The sequence below is a fragment of the Zea mays genome, chromosome 4, assembly GCF_902167145.1.
Source record: "Zea mays cultivar B73 chromosome 4, Zm-B73-REFERENCE-NAM-5.0, whole genome shotgun sequence".
NCBI lineage: Eukaryota > Viridiplantae > Streptophyta > Magnoliopsida > Poales > Poaceae > Zea > Zea mays.
In genome coordinates this window covers 163,628,364-163,642,620 of record NC_050099.1, presented here as the reverse complement: position 1 = coordinate 163,642,620, position 14,257 = coordinate 163,628,364, and the positions used below count along the sequence as shown (strand labels likewise).

Below are 14,257 nucleotides of genomic sequence, written 5' to 3'. Positions count from 1 at the left end.
CCGGGTCGCGGTTTTGCAGATTCAGTGCGAAGGCAGGACTTCGCACCACCCTCCCACCGTGAAAAGGCATCTGGAGAGGGCACACTTCGCCCAACGCCCAGCCATGCGCCAAGGGCCATACCCCGTACGCGACAAACTCTTCGACCAAATCGCGCCCACTGCTCAGGCCGGCGGCGCAGCGAAGGGCCCCTTCGTCCACATCCTCCTCTGCCACTTCAAAGGGCGGGTACGCTGAGTAAAAATGAGAACACATCTCGGACACGGGGAGTCCCTCATGGCCTTCGACGGTACCCTCAGCAACGTAAAACCAAAATTCATTCTAGTTGCCCCACTTGTTGCGGGCTCAAGGAACCAACTCCACCACCTGCATCGTGGTCTTGCCGGTCTTCGGCGTAAATGTGCAGGACCCAAACTGAGCAACTTCGTCCCCAATCATCCTCTTCTGCCAGTGCAAACAATAATACTTCGCATAAACCTCAACCGATGGCTGTCCGCCGTACGAAGTCGTCGCCCAGACATACTTCGACAGAGCCACCACGACATTCGGTGTCAGCTGATGTATCTGAACATTGAACCTGCGCAGGACTTCGCCAACAAATCGGTGCGCAGGCAAGCGGAGACCGGCGGCGAAGAACGCCTCGAAAACAACCAACTCGCCCTCCGGCTCGGGGACTTCCTCCGTCCTCGGGGCACGAGAAACTCCGCCGCCGAAGTAACCCAACCGCTGCATATCTTGCACGCGGACCGACGACATCCGCGACACGCCAAAATCAATAGAATCGCCGGCGCGCAACTCCTCCGCCATCAAACTACTCAGCGTCTCCTCAGACGAGGCGGCGGCCGGCGGCGAGGAATCGGCCGGCGGCGTAGCGGCAGCGGAAGAAGAGGAGGTCGGCATCGCTACGTACCGTCGGCGGTGGCGGGCGGTCTGCTTCACTCGAGCCAGATCTCCGGCGAGCAAGAGCACGGCGGGCAGACGAGCAGCAAGACGGCGGGCAGCTAGGGTTTTCACGGAGCGCGGAAAGTGAAGTTCAAAAAGCGCCGACCCCCGCCCCCCTTTATAGGCAGGGCGCGGCTCTTCGGGAAACCCGCAATCCAATAGGGCGCGGCGCTTCGGGAAACCCGCAATCCAACAATACGTCGTCAATCAACGGTCACATCAAAAACCCCCGCGGAACCACTTCGAGCAAGGGCAGCGTCTCCGCCATCTAGCGACGTCTTCGGCACCAGGTGACTTTGTCGAACTGGTCCCTCGGAGGGCAAATGTTGGGGCGAAGGCAAAGACGCCACCCTTCGCTCGAAGTCTTCGCTGCAGCCGCTGGTCTGACAGACAAAACAGGCAGGGACACCCTTCGCTTGATCGGCACCAGACGAAGACCGGCGACGAAGTCATCCCACAGTGCGGCCTCGTCCAGCCCAGAGGCCCACGTGCGATCCGGCCCATTGTAACGGGCCCTGCGCGGCCGCCGCGCGTTACGGGCCTAATTTGTAAAGACATCCCTGTAATTACAGTCTGTAACCCCGCTTTATGGGAATATTCTGGGGATAACCTAGGTAGCTGAGGGCACATGCGTCCTTAGCACAAGGCGCTGGGCGCTCAGGTACCTATAAATACCCCTGCACAGTGCCCGTGAGAGGCCAGATCAACAGAGCTATCGCTTTCTAGCACGTAACCCTGTTGTCATTACTGTTCACTCTTGTTGGCCTCCTTGCGACTGAGAGCAAGTTCCAACATTTATGTTTCATTATTTGAACTTTGTAATCTTACTATATTCTATGATGAGATCAGAAGTTCCTGTTGCAATAGCAAATATTATCTCAACCGACCCAACCACTAAGGTTGCAGATGTTCCTCTTGGAAGGGAGTTCACACAGGTTTTTGTGACTCGCGTGCTAAAAAGGGAAAGTACTCTGCCACGACCATACTTAGGTGTAGAGAGTATGGGGGATGCTCTTTTTATGCCCGTTGCATGGCCAACAAACAAGGTAATACTACAACCTTGTCTTTTATTTATGTAATTAATGGAACAAGCTTCTAATGTTCTGTATTTTTAGATGGGTCGTAACAAAAAATCAACATTGACCCAAGGTTCTACAGCAGCAGGTAAATATTTTGCCTGAAAATATGTTTTCAGACTCTTGAAATAAATGACATCTAGTTTACAGCAGGTAAATAGTTTACAGTTTACAACAGTTTATAGTTTAGTTTTAGACTTGTATTTTTAGTGAAGGCGCCACTTGTTCTGATCATGATGTGTGGACCAAACTTTCTTGAACCTAGCTAAGTCTGAGTCGGTCTTCCAAGTCTAGGGGTCCCTGTCCAAGTTACTTAGTCTAAGTCAAAATTCCTGACTAGACCTAGGTTAGTTTCTTTTCTCTTTTGATGTTTTAGCCATCAATGTACCTGGGATCGATCTTCCTGGGTTCTTTTTTATCAAGATTTGTAACTCAGCCTTCCTGGGATCGATCTTTTATAAAGTTTAGAACCTGAAAGGATTGGTGCTCTGTGTTGGATGGAAGCATAGCCTCAGAACGAGGATAATGGATAGAGAAGCAATTCTGCCTTTTCTTGAAGCAATTCTGCCACATTTTATCGTAACAGTAAGAGTCCCAGGCAAGCACTGAAGAAGCAATTCTGCCTTTTCTTGAAATCGCGGTGGGCCAGACTGTATCAAGTACTGAAGTAGAGGAATAGCCTCTGATGCAGCGACTGATTGTGCTTTAAACACTTCAGCTGGGCAAGCTGACCAAGCTTGCCTGAGAAGATATAGGGCGCGATTGGTTCCCTTCCCTCTGTAGCCAGGACTACATGTGCCAGCCAGGCCCCTAGTAGCCCTTGCGCTCGTGCAAAGAATCTGTTTGCTTTCTCATACACTATTAGCTTGGTCTGACAGAGTCTTTGTTTGGTTCCCATGATCAGCCAGGCTCCATAGAAATGGATAAAAATCTTGCACAGAGAGAGCCAGGCCCGACGGAACCTTCTGCACATGCTCAGCCTGGCTAGATTGCAAGCGCACCCAACCAATCATGTGTGCTTGCACCGGAGGAGCCTAGTTGTCCTTGGTAGAGCTAACCAAACGTGACCATAGCTTTTGGATGAGTGAGCTAACTGTTGTCATACTCCTGAGAGGCACTATGGATATATAGGAGTCCCTTGTCATGCTCGAGAGGCTCTATTTTGTGTCCAACAGTGAGCATGCCTCTTTGAGCCAGTCGGTACAATACTTGTCAAACAATTGCCTGATGTCCAAGCAAGCTCATAAGAAGAAAGTTGTGCCCAGATCGCCCCCTGTCTCCTAAATCTCCAAAATCTGTGAAGGAGGTTCTAGAGGAACCAAAGTTCAGTTGTTTGATCTGGATGAGTGAGCTAACTGAAGCGACGTCCTTACATAGAAATTCCATAAATTTCATACTATTTTCTTCATATATTTTCTGCATGCTGTCTCTATTTTGTCTTAATTTTTAATGTCCAAATTCATGTCTCTGTTTTGTCCTCTTCAGAACTTATTCGGTGATCTTTTGGCCCATCTTTGCTAATACCGACAAAGTACGCATGCTGCTGTTGTCAAGGTATAGTATGTGCCCACCTAAATGACTTCATAAAACTCCATCTCTCCATTCGCCCTTAAACTTTCATCTACAGTACACCGAACTTTGTGATTTACTTTCATCTTTGTGATTTACTTTCATCAGCAGTATCACCGAACTTTTTGCAATTTAATACTTTTATTAAACTTTCAGTTTGAATTTTCTGTTGGGAGTTTATAGACCTGTTGATATATATAGTAATTGACAAATTATCAAAATATGTTGTAGGGGAGGTGCTGGAAGCAAGGATCAGGAGTGCTTGAAGTGTGTGAAAAAATGATTACTCGCATGCATGCTAGCCGTTGGCGTAACATCACCCAGCTGATGGAGAGATTTTAGTTTGCTAGCTAGATGAATCTTTAGACTTTGCATGTAATTGAACTGAAAGATCACTTCAGAATTTAGAAAACATGTATGCTATTATTTTTTTATATGTTCATCACACAAATTGTGTTCCAAAACAATATACGTTGGAATTCAAAGTCAAAGATTGATCTCTTTCTTTTAGTAATCAAATTTCATATATTCTGAGCTACATATTATTCAAGTTGTCCTGTAATGTGCATCATAATCAGTTTATTATTTGTTTCATTAGCATATATTTGTATACATGTTTTTTTTAACTGCACATAGGGAATAACATCAGACAATCTGTCGGTATATAGACTTTTAGCGACACACAAGCTGTTGGCACAAGAATCTGTCAGCACAAATTTGTCTGACGACAAAGATATGTCTGTCGGCAATAATATAAACATTACCGACAGGTAGTCTGTCGGTAGATCTATGTCTGCCGGTAAAGGTTATTGCCGACAGGACTTTCGCCGACACACATTATCTGTCGGCAAAGCTCTTTACCGATGGACTATGCGACGCTATTTAGGTGTTTTACCATCAGACAATCCGTTGGCAATATTGTGTCATGGTGTAGTGCTCGTTGAATTTCCATGGCATAAGAACCTACAAAACATCAATCATTAGGATTGCAAAGAAGTGTCTTTTTATAAATACATTCGAAATGAACACATACTTACATATCTACAACCAATGATATAGTAGTTCATTGATGGCCAACAGTCGAGTGTTTTGGCTGGCTCTTCTGTTGTAGGGTCCTCGTGGTACTTTGGAAGTTTGCCAAAACCAACCATTCTCTGGATAAATATATATACATGACCACATGAGGATTAGAGGTAGATACTATATATTGCTACATTATTGATTGGAAACAAACTTACCCAGAAGCGCATATCCATATAATGCTTTATATCCTTTATCTTTTCACCTTTTGACATACATGAATCTTTATTGTCAAGTAGTCGAACAACCATGTCAAAACATTTTAGAGTCATATCTAGATTTATCCTTAATGTATTTTGCAAGTCTTTGACATATATTTCTATCTTAAAAGGGTTGAAACTTTGCACCCATGTCATCCTGTAATGTAGCATGACGAAAGTCAATATCAAGACTATACGTAGTTGGTATACATAAAATAGATAAAACAATGAGCACTTACTGTAATGTCATATCATCTTGGATTGCCATGATGTAATCACATAGAACATCTATTAAATCGGCTTTGGTCACGGGCATATCCTTTGTGGAAAGACCACTCATTAAAAAGTCGTTGGTGCACTCATCGGCCCATACCTTTATACGAGTTCCTTTATCCCAATCATGAACAAACCACCTTTCTAAGTCTGCTTGAGTAATGGGACCATCATCATCTTCCATCCATCAGGTGCACAAAGTAGTTTTTATCTTCTTAGGATTTGTAGGACTATCTAATATCTGAACATCAGAGGGGCTTCCCGTGTCAACTTCTTTTTCATATTTGTATAACAGGGGCAATCAGGCCCTTTACAATACCCACACAGCCACAGGCGCGAGCGCGGGTCAAGCACTAGACGAGCGGGCCCCCTCGTCAGTGTGTCAGTGCACGCGAGCGGCACGATGGAGAGGATGGGCCGCCCGAGGACAGAAAGTAAAGATGGGCTGGCTGCCAGTTTCGACCCAAGGTGAGGTTTCCTTTTTTTCTTATTTCTGTTTTATTTCAAATTTTCAACATTCAACTCAAATTCAAATTCCTGTTTTGACCTTCTACTTTCCAAGTGTCAAAATTAATCCTAATGTGAATATAAATACCACTAATTTCAATATTACTATTTATTCCCATTCCATTATTTAATTCTAGGCTTAAATGAAATTTCTTTTCTCATTTTCTATTTTATATTTCCATTTATGGTTTGGGGTTAAATCTATGTTTACAATAGAATGTACCACAACAACACTATTAGCAAGAGATCTACCTTCCTTTATTTCTTTATTGGTTACTTAATTAATTTAATATTATTAATGATTATGAAAAGTAAATGTCCTACTAAATTCCAAATGTTTCAAAAAATCTAGAAACACTATCATATATATTTTTATTTCTTTATTTATTATTTTATGATATACTTTTTTTCTTCTACCAATTTTAGGCCTTTACATGTCTGAACATTATCCGAATCCGTATCCTCAAACGGAATACTCAGTGTGTCAGCATCTATTTATCTTTTATTCTACCCGACTTGCTTTCGCCGCATCTGATCCAAATTCGAAACAACCCCAGAAATCTAACACCACGCTACATTTAGAAATCCCTCGGATATTTTTATAACTTGGGTCACAAGCGTAAACATGTAACAGAGCAAAATTATTATTTTCGGCACAAACAAAAGCGATGAGGTATTTTAATTATGACAACTCACTTATTTAATCAAAAATCCTAAACTGCGGGGTATGCATTCAAGTTCACGATCAACTATGAGCCAAGTTATTTAAAAATATAGGCGAAAGAATTTCTTAGAATCAACAATTTAAGTCTAGGTCCAATTATTTCCTCGGTCTCCCGTTCGTCCGGACGTCGATTCTCTTCGTTCTCCGCACCAACAAATCCTATTAGAGATCACTCTTCCTTCAATAGGGATTGCTTAGACTAAAAGAAACTTTTTTACTTCTCCCTCAATGCCGGCGAGCTCGCCCTTAGCCGACGTGCTATGGCCAGCTCCCTTCGACGGCCCAGCTGCAGCTCGCCTGCGCCAAGTCCGAACGCCCCCTCTTCCCTCGTCATTGTTCTAGAAAGATAGCGCCAACTTCTCTCATCATCCTCACCATCCACCTGCGCAGGTCCCCCGCGGCGAACACCACCATTTCCTGCAGCCCATAGTCAGTGCTCCTCGCTTTTCTCCGCAATGCCCTCAAACTGTTCGACATAATGTCCAAGAGAAACGCCATGTCAATGACAACGTCGTCGAACCCCACTCTTGTCCTTCACCTCGCACCGAGCAGCCTTGACAGCGCACCACTATTTTTTTGCACATCAACCGCTTGGCAAAAATGCCAAGTCGGCTCGCAGTGTACTATCGACTCTGCCCGCGGTCACGCCCTCTCCCGCGCCGTGTGCTCGGCGACACGTGCAAGCACGCCTTGTTTTGTCAGTACCCGTGCGCGGGAGTCGGGCACCTCTGGAGTCGTGCGAGAGAGGAGGGGGCCAGTTGCGGCTCGCACAGATGAGGGGAGTGGGAGGCGGTTGATGCGAAGGGAGTAGCGAGAGCTAGCTAGGGTTGCTCACAATAGTTGGACGACCGGGATGCATGCGGGCATGGGCAGCAGATACACAAAGGGAGCCACAGACACACAAATGGAGTCTCAGACGGACGGTGTAGATTCATGGAAGTGGACGGATGGTGCAGATTCACCAAAGGCAAAACCAAAGATGCAGGCTACCCCCTTGCAAAATGGCTAGCCAATCAATACCTGAATAATATCTACATGATCTGGCTGTATTAGCCTACTCCATAATGTTGCATCATCCTCGCCCTAAGTGTACTGTCTCTCTATACAGGTGCCATTACACAACACATATCTCCATTCAGAAGTATCAAAATCCATGTATGATCAGTTGGTTAGAGCCTAGAATATAATTGGAAAAATAGATCAAAGTTCATATTACCCCACCAAAATGTGTTGCGATGACGCACAAGAACAAATATTATAATTTATCTTTTCACGCTATATTTATCAGAACAATCCGTTCAATTTGGATATACAAGATCCAGTCCATAGAAAACAAAGCTTACATCTGTAGGTCAGCTTCGTCTTCATCCATAAACTGCACAGGTCGAAGCAACATATACACCGGCGAGGGGAGGTGGGGCGAGGGATCAGACGACATAGGGCGGATCTCCCACGCGTTCGCCGCAACACGGAAGGGAGAGAAATCGCTAGAACCCTAACCTTAGGGCGACGCCGCGGGGGTCGTCGACTTCGATGGCTTCTTCGCGCTTCCCCTCCTCCATCTGCGAGGCGTGAGCATGAAACTTTCTTATACTGAGAGCGCGGGCACAGATGGCAGGGGCAGTTGTTGACGGCGTGCGATGGATGGCGGGGGAGGTCGTTGGTGGCTTGGGGACGAGGATAGCGGGGTCGGACGACCGACGCTATACGGCGGGCACGACAGGCGGCGGATGGGGCGGGAGGTTGCGCGAGCGGTGAGGTGTTACATGCAGTTGAAATACACATACATATGCAACTATGAACTTCGGTCTCTTCTTAATATAATACCGGGAGGGCGGTCTTTCCCTCCTCGACCGAGTTTTTTTATATCGTTCTTTTTTTGTTGCTGAATATACAATGGAATGGATGGATTTTGGATCCATGGGCCAGGGCGACCGGACAGTGACAATGACAACAAACAAGGTTGGTCTGGTCATGGCAACACCCAACAGAAACGACCGCTAGTAGGTCACAGCAGCAGAAAAGGCATCTGCTTTCTCCTGCCGAAGCAATCGCTTACCCTCTGTCGTTGCATTGCATTCTAGATCATTCACAATGCTTCAGTATTTTTTTCGAGTAAGTATATCATCCTGGAAACTGTTGGGTCGTCTACTCCAGCAAAGGCAAGGCAAAGCGCCTGAAGGAGTGAGCGTCGTCCTTGAGCAGGATTTGCCGCTTTCAGCTGAACCCCATCCTGCACATGATAATGGCGTAGCTGCAGATGCAGTCACTCCGGTGAATGAATGCTCTCCCCAAACTGTGCATTAAGCCTAGTTTTCCTGCTATATCATGCCAGAAAACAAATGATACCTGTAGCATCTTCACCCTTGCTTCCTGCTGAAAACCACCACTGAATGTCTCGTTTGCTCTCTGAAATGCATTTTATCAGTCCATTGTTGCACTGCATGGACAATTTATTTTTTGTATGACAATTGGTAATAGTCTCGACACCAAGTTGCCCTCAAATGCCAGGAAACAGTTCTTTTTTCGTTAGTTCCTCAGCTCGGACTACTACACTACGCGCACCTCAAATCACACATGTTGTAGGTGACGAGGTCGGGGTCCACGCCGTTGCTCCTCATCTACCGAAACACCCTGAGGACGGCCCAGGGTCGTACGCCGCGACGCTCGCCTTCATCAGCGCGTTGTAGAGGTGCGCGTCGGCGCAGACACCGTGGTCCCTGAGAACCGGGAGGACGCGGGAGATCTCGCGCGGCTCGCCGCGGTGGCACACGGCGTCCGCGAGCGCTAGCAGCGCCCCGACCCAAGTTTCACCAAGCGCTTCTATATATCTTGGCGGGCTGTTGGCGGCCGGCCGCGACGACGAGGCTGGGCGGCCTCGGGGTAGGGGCGGGGGCGGGGCCTGCACCCGGGCTGGCGCGGGTTCCGACGGAGAGCCGGAGAGGCGACGAGGAGACCGAAGGGTCCATGGTGCCCACTGCGTACGGGGGAAGCGGAGACCGGAAGCCGGGCAGCGGGATTCGCGGGGAAGCGTCGAAAGAAGACGAGCACAGCGCGATCGGACGGCTTACATCACAGAACGATAGAACGGGCGGCTGAGATGGTCTAACGGCAGAATGTTAGGGATATTTAAGGAGCTTTTATAATTTAATCAGTTACATGTGTATCCCATTCATCTGGTTTCATCAAATTCAGGTTACCTGAAATTTAAAAAGCAGATAATGTGGGCTGTCATTTGTGAATTCTAGTTTTCTATATTATACACTAAGAATTGTGGAATAACAAATAAGAGCTGCAAGTGTTAACTCATTTCAGTATTTCATTAACTAAAGGCCATCCTTTTGCATTCATGTTTATATAAGTTCTCTTGTATCACAATAATAAATGAACCATCCTTCTACATTTGTAATTTAAGCAACATCTAGTTTTGTCATATAATGTGATCATTAAATGATTCAGGACAAAGGCTGGAATGACATCTGCTGCTGAAAGTATCACTGAGAGCCTCCGACGGTCTCGCTAGATGATGATTCAGGTTTGCATGTCCACTTGTTCAATTGTTAGCTTGTATGCTGATGCTTAATGGCTTATTGCTCATAAACTAACTAATTGATATAAAATTATAAGTGTTTACAGGAAGTGGAAAGAAGCGCTAGTACCTTAGCAACATTTGGTATTCATTTCATTAAGCCGTTAGTCTGTATATTATTTATAATTTTTATCATTCTAGAATGATTGAGTTTTGCCGGTTCCTAAAACCTGTCTTATACAATATGCTTGATCTTAATTGTAATGTACTCCATTCGAACTTATAAGACATCTTGGCTTTTTTAGATACACAACCTTTACTATACTTAGATATACATAGTAAAAGCATTGTATCTAGGAAACTCAAAACACCTTGTAATTTGGAATGGAAGGGGTACTAATGTTCTTGTGATGTTTCACAGTGGATCTATAAAACTGCTTGGCTCTAGTCATGTACTTGTTATGTATATTTATATTTAATTTGTTGAAATATTTTTTTACTATAGGATGTTCTTCTCTTATGGCTGAAAAATATAGCGCATTCATGCACTTCATGGTGTATGAAATTTGAACCAGAACATTTTCTTATTTGCCTTCATTTTAAGGATCATCATAGTCAAATTGTACGGTGCAAACTAATTTATTAAATCATGCAGACGAATCAACAAGTGTTCTCCAGAAGTCTGAAGGTGAATATCAAGGACATCGCTCTTTGCTGATGCGTACTCGTGGTTTGCTCTCCACAATGCAACAACAAGATGTTTTTGATAGGTAGGTATTCTCACTCTTTTGTACAGATCTAAACTTGCTACAGATCATTGTATAATGTTATCTGTGGTCGTGTATCCTACCTTCTTATTTTACACTCAAGCCATTTAACTAAAAGACATGCCGCTATGGACGCATTTTGCACAATGAGTACCTTCAAAATTGAACCACATCCCTGGCTCCTTTCATAGAAATTGTGGTAAGTGTTATATTGCTAGTACTACGATTGGGTTGATAACCTAGTGGTGAAGGTAGCGTTGTCCTTTTCACCGGTCAGGGGTTCGACCCTGGTTCTGCACCCTTTAAAATATTCCCTCTATGTGCCCCGCTCGCTCTTGGGGATCGATGTCCAATGCGCCACCCTCCGGCTGGGCCGTAGAAGAGTGGACAGTTGTACTCGGACCGTTTGTGATGGGGGGCTAGGGTTCGGGGTTTTTCTCGGCCAGGACCAGTGGTTTAGGTCCTTAATGTTAATATCAGGAGGGTGGTCATTCCCTCTCTGGTCGAGTTTTTTTATATATTGCTAGTACTCAAATATCATTTGTCAGGATCGTTTGAATCAATACTTATTTCATATTAAACTACTGTATCTCGGGCTATAATTTCAGGGAATACACGATGCATTACAGCTGATCAGGCAAAAGAATAACAAAGAAAATTTACTTGCAGAAATCATGCTGGCATTTGATTTCCATATAATCACAAATTTAGAACTAAACGAAAACTTGTGTGAACTTACAAGTTTCTTAAAAAGGCTATATAAAAACTAGACGCATCTGTAATGCCAAAGGAGGCACATTAGACAGCCAATGAATGAACAGGTCTGGCAGCCTTCTTTGCTTCCTCTATGAGCTCTGGGCCTTAGTCCAGATGATTCCTTGGTGAACGGTGCAGTCCGTTTGTTAAATTCAAAAGATCAAAAGGCACACGATCTTGTGGAATGCTTCAGTAGGGTCATGACTCATGAGTTGGCTTATGGAAACAGAAAATAACAGAAATGGAGCAAACTGGTCGATTAGAAGTGTGTAATGAAGCAAGGATGTATATAAGTAATAAAGTGGGAACACAAAGAGAGAAGGCTTGCCCTTACCATCCATGGTGGCTGATTAAGCTCGCACCCCCAGTGAACAAGCAACCTATATGAATGTTTACCCAATTTTTGTGCCCTTCTATGCATTGAATAATTGAATTTAATGTCATCTTTTAACCAAACCAACTTTTTGTATAGGTGAAACTGGAAGAACGTATGAAGCTAGACTTGTTGCAATTTATAGACATGTAAGAGAGAACGGAGTTGAGGGACAACCTATTTCTGTTTCAACAGAACAGTTTGCAGTAAGTCAAATCACCTCTCGTACTATGATCTTGCAACTGTTTCTTTCTCTCTTTCCTAAGAATAACTATTGCATTAGCATATTTTACTAACTTGTATAAATTGTTATTTTCAAGAGATTTTATGTACTGTTTCTTTACATACAATGCTAATTGCCACATCCACAATCTTGTAGAACTTTGAATGGCAACCAGTTATCTGGATCTTTGCCTGATGAGATTGGTTACCTGATGAACTTTAACAGATTACAAATAAAAGATAACAACATATCAGGCCCATACCTAACTTTTTTGCTAACTTAACAAGAATTAAACATCTGTAAGTGTCGAGTATCTTTATTTTCTGCCCATCCTGATGCTTCTGATTTGTAAAATTAGTAAATAATTCTGGTTCCAATTTTACCTTTTAGTCACATGAATAATAACTAATTACAAATCCCATCTGAGTTGTCCAGCTTGCCTTGACTCCATTTGTAAGTAGACCTCAACTTTTTCTCTAATATTTTCTATTTTGCAAGTTGCAGATTACTTGTAAGTTGACATGTCTTGTGCTGTGAACTTGCAGCCTTGTTGATAACAATAATTTCTATTTTGCAATTTGCAGATTACTTGTAATTTGTTTCGTTTCTTGAGTAACACTATCATCATTATGTCATTCCTACCACACTTTCCACATATCTTTCGTAAGCGGATATTGTTTTCAATAGTTTTGTGATTACCAGTCCATGGATTACAGTGGACTAAATCAAATGACATAGGCTTGTATAGATCAAGAACCATGCTAACAGTGATGAAGAAAGATGAATGAAGACTAATGATGGTGAACTTATTTATTAGCTCATAGAAAGGTCACATAGTTTTATACAAAGTGATCACCATTGAGACCGAACACACGACTAATACAAATAGAGAACAAATCATTACTACTAAGTTACATCTAAAACATAACTAACAAAGTATCTACTATAACAAGCTAGAACATGTCTCAATCAGATATCACAGTTGTGAGATGTGCCCGTCTGTTCTCAAGAAATCTGTCGACGATACGACGCCTTGGATTTTGAATCAACGAACATCGAATAACTGCAATTTAGAACATAATTTGTAAGAAGATGATTATTTTAAATTATTATCATTTTAATTTTAGCTATAGTTTATAACTATATTATAAGAACCGCTCACTCTTCAAGTGGTATGTAGTGTGATGATCTGGGTTGAAATGAACGGTGCTGTAATCCGAGGTTTCCAAGCATCCTATTGTTAGGATAATAAATAAGCATAAGAATTGAGTTCAAGTTGAAAGATTTTAGGTACAAGAGAAATTACCGTGTTTATTGTTACGACGCAACATAGTTCCAATAATTATGTTATTGTCAACTCTAGCTAACGACTATCGTAGAGCATTTCTTTGCAAGAGGTTAGTCCATACCCCCACGACGATTAGATCCCACCTATAAAAACATTAATGTTGTCTGAATAAGACCTAACAATTACTTAATACTTTCAAAAAATAATGTAGCTATAAATTAGTGTCACCTGGAATCCATTAGTACAGCCTCTCTATACGGCCTTCCACCGATATGCTTTAATGGCTCTAAATGAAGAACTATGCCAATAATGTCTGAGCAATTCACATGTGATTAGTTATCTTTGAATAACTTATACATCAGCCATTAGTAATATATATATATATATATATATATATAAACCATATGGAAGGAATGATCATTACCTACGAACGACTTATGCGGTTGTTGATACACCTTATGGAATGGCATAAGATACTTTGGAAATGGAGGAAATTGGATTGGCTTGATGAATGGCTCCACAATAGTATGTGTTATCAGTCCGATCTCTAGCCCATGTCCAATATTCTGAAATTGAATCTCCTCCCTATTTAGATAGAATCCCACTCTATACAATGTATATGTGCATCCTTGTGTGAGTAAGGCATCGAACCGTGGAACATTATTGCGGCTTGAAATTGCTTCCATTTTGGATCCCTAGATATATGGGAATACAGGTCGTATGAGTCAAAGAATTTTATTATAACAACATGACTATATTGACTCTATTTTAAAGCTTGAAGTAACTCACCGTGATATCCTGTAGGATGAAGTGTTGACTGTCATGACGCCTAGGGAACTTAACAACTACCCTCGCAAAGATACTCTTTACGTGTGGTAAGTTATTGAAATCTTGAATATCATCAAATAACACGAAACTATATAAAACACAAACTTTAGCTTAAGTTCTTCAT

General features: G+C 43.1%; 3 long non-coding RNA genes and 1 pseudogene across 3 annotated transcripts; 2 read left to right on the top strand and 2 right to left on the bottom strand.

Annotated features, from left to right (window-relative positions):
* The window catches only part of LOC118476965 (uncharacterized), a 35,416-nt pseudogene extending 24,744 nt beyond the window's left edge, over positions 1–10,672 (top strand).
* On the top strand, positions 2,067–4,038 carry LOC103653948 (uncharacterized). The gene is made up of 3 exons (XR_002268817.2): positions 2,067–2,104; positions 3,502–3,570; positions 3,817–4,038. It is a non-coding gene; the product is annotated as an uncharacterized lncRNA (long non-coding RNA).
* On the bottom strand, positions 8,139–9,479 carry LOC103653949 (uncharacterized). The gene is made up of 3 exons (XR_565825.3): positions 8,935–9,479; positions 8,719–8,778; positions 8,139–8,623 (listed from the first exon to the last, which is right to left on the bottom strand). It is a non-coding gene; the product is annotated as an uncharacterized lncRNA (long non-coding RNA).
* A 2,745-nt stretch (positions 10,673–13,417) lies between the features above and the next one.
* Positions 13,418–13,811, bottom strand: LOC109945573 (uncharacterized). The gene is made up of 3 exons (XR_002268816.1): positions 13,730–13,811; positions 13,534–13,618; positions 13,418–13,448 (listed from the first exon to the last, which is right to left on the bottom strand). It is a non-coding gene; the product is annotated as an uncharacterized lncRNA (long non-coding RNA).
* Positions 13,812–14,257: the final 446 nt, after the last annotated feature.